Below are 2,993 nucleotides of genomic sequence, written 5' to 3' on the forward strand. Positions count from 1 at the left end.
TGACTTTGTTATAGCAGTCCCAGGAAACTAGTACTCATAACTTCTGACCCACCTTGAACAGAGTGAGGAAGTAACTATGCAGGTATGTGGGGGAAAGAGCACTATGGGTGGAGGCAGATCAAATGCAAAGGCCCTGAGCAACGGGGAAGAATTGGGGAACAGCAAAAACCAACCTGGCTACTGCAGCGGGCTTGCGGGGGGCGGTTCTGTGAGAGCAGGTCAGAAGGAGCTTGGTGCTAGGGCCTGGTGGGAAAAGGACTGGCCTCACTAGAGGGTTTAGGGTAGTGGGGTGACATGACCTGATGTGGTCCATAATCGGACTGCTCTAGTCACCAAGATGCGGATAGCCTAGGGAGGTGGGGGTGGAGACCCATGCTGCATGCCCCCCAAAGTCACATCAGATTCCAAAAGCATTGTCAAGCTCACATGCTTTCCGGAAGTTCTGGTGGGAAAACAGAAGGGGAAGTTATACACAGCACACGCCCAGTAAATGCTGCCCTCCTTCCTCTTTAGAACAACTCAGCTCCTTTTTTTTTTTTTAATTTAATTTGCATCCCAAATCCTCTTAATTTAACAAGTCAGGATCTGGGGCTACCTGGCTAGGTGGCCTCTGGTGCATTTCAACTTCTAGCCCTTCCGTCTCTCGTGGGATTGGATGTGACTGTGCAGGCTTCCTGAGGTCTTGCTGAAATGCCCGCATATGTCTCAGCCCTTGCATGGACCAAAGATTGAGACGGTGCCACAGCCCTTGGGAGAGTCCAGGGCCAACTGGTCAAAGGCCAGAATCTTGCCCCCAGTTTTGAGGATGTGGCTCTGGGACGGCCACCTACTCGCAGTGTGCACGCCTTCCATTTGAACAACTTTCAGACACACACATCATTGGTTATAGTCCCTACAACTACAGCCGTTTGTCCTCTTGGCCAGGAAGCTTCATCTTCCTTATCATGGGGAAAGGGCCAGAGGCCACCATTGGTGCGACTCATGGACACCCTCTTCAACACAACTTGGTTAAATGTGGAGTCAGTTTGTCTAGCCCGAAACCTGTAGAGCTTGACCAACAGTCTCAGGTGTCCTGGCTCTTGGGCTCCTTGCACCTAACCTTTCTGTCCTCCTAGTAGCCAGTGTCGGCTCCCATGATGGCTCTTCCTGCTCAGCCAGGTCTGGAAAGATCTCTCAGCTCCTTTTTGAATCCATTCACCATAGAAGCCACTGGTTCTTTCTCTAGGCAAAGTCTGTAATAGCCCAACAAAGCCTTCTGCAAGTCTCAGGAAATGATACCAGCCTTCCTGATGATCATCATCAACATTATCTCCTCTGGCTCAGATTTTGTGCCAGTGAACAAGCATGTTACATAGATTGCTTATCTCCCTCCAAACTCACGACAACCTAGGAGGTGGATACTATTATCCTCATATGCACTTTACGGATAAGGAAGTTAAGGCTCAGAATGGAGGAGGAATTTTGCTCAAAGGCTATGCCACTGACCAGCAGAGGAGTCAGTCCTCTGAATTCAGTTAAGGCAAATGTAACTTGGGTTGGACTGAGGTGGTGAAGTATCAGTACGTATTCATGCAAGCATGACCTGGCAATGGTATCCACCTGCTACCCTTTTTTTTTTTTTTTAATATTTTATTTATTTATTCATGAGAGACACACAGAGAGAGACAGAGGCAGAGGGAGAGGCAGGCTCCGTGCAGGGAGCCCGATGCGGGACTCAATCCCAGGACTCCAGGATCATGCCCTGGTCCAAAGGCAGGCGCTAAACCACTGAGCCACCCAGGGAGCCCCACCTGCTACCCTTTTTATCCAGTCTTTGCAGTGGCCTTGAGAGTGACCAAGTGCAGCCAGGAGACTCAATAATGACCTAACTGGTATTAGGAATTTCCAGGCCCCTGGGGTAAATCTCAAAGTGATTGGGCCTCAGGCCCCCTGACTCCACCTGTGACTACCGCCCTCCCTGCCTCCTCCCCAGGGTGTGGTTTAGTAAATGCACTCTTTAGCCACCTGTTCCAGACTTGCAGGGTTGGAGGGCTCCTGGGATATCATCCTGTCCATACCAGCTGGTTCAGTATCTCCTATAGGATCTCAGCTCAGTGATTAGGCTATGTGCAAACACTCCACTGGTAAATTGCTCCTGAGAGCTTCCATCCCATCTCTGGGTACCTCTAGCTGCTGGAAGTGGAAAGAGCACTAGAAGAGGAGAGGTGACCTGGCTAGTGACCTTGGACAAGTTACTTGCTCTCTGGGTCTCAGCGTCCTCACCTGTAAAATGGGAAATTGTAGGGTGGTGGGTGAAGTGGAAATAAAACAATACAAGTGACAAATGAAAGTTCTTTTTTTTAAATATTTTATTTAGTCATAAGAGACACAGAGAGAGGCAGAGACATAGGCAGAGGGAATAGGAGGCTCCCTGTTGGGAGTCTGATGTGGGACTCGATCCCAGGGCTCTAGGATCATGACCTAAGCCGAAGGCAGACACTCAACTGACTGAGCCACCCAGGCACCCCATAGGTCAAAGTTCTTAGCACAGGTGCACATAGTAGGTGCTCAATAAGAGCATTCACTGCTAACAATACAAATGTTTGACCTTCCTGGTAGGCAATTCCAGGTGTAGCAAGAGTTCTAAATGCTCATTCTCTGTGCAAGGCATATATATTAATACCTTTTTATAGATGAGGAAACAAGTTCAGTGGCCACCCAAAGTCAGACAACTTTAGCCAGAGTCTGGCTCTTGATACTATATAAACTTTACATGGGTCTGAAGTCAAGGGCAGAGGGTCCCCACAGGGATCGTCCTCTTGCTCTCTACTTCAGAGCTTCTGAGAGTGCACACAGCACCAATAGCTTTGCAAGGAATGAAGCAGGAGCCCCAGGCAGGGGCACAATTTGCTCGAGGTCACCCTGCAAGCAAGATTTTAGAATCCCAACTCCTCCCCATTCATTGCTCCTCAGTCACACGCTAACTCATGAATGATGGCCTTGCCTCGTGGACA

At 49.3% G+C, this 2,993-nt stretch overlaps 1 pseudogene; it reads right to left on the bottom strand.

The window, feature by feature from the left end:
* Positions 1-627: 627 nt before the first annotated feature.
* LOC140610330 (large ribosomal subunit protein eL18-like) lies at positions 628-1,135 on the bottom strand (annotated as a pseudogene).
* Positions 1,136-2,993: the final 1,858 nt, after the last annotated feature.

Source organism: Canis lupus, chromosome 2 (genome assembly GCF_048164855.1).
Source record: "Canis lupus baileyi chromosome 2, mCanLup2.hap1, whole genome shotgun sequence".
NCBI classification, from domain to species: domain Eukaryota; kingdom Metazoa; phylum Chordata; class Mammalia; order Carnivora; family Canidae; genus Canis; species Canis lupus.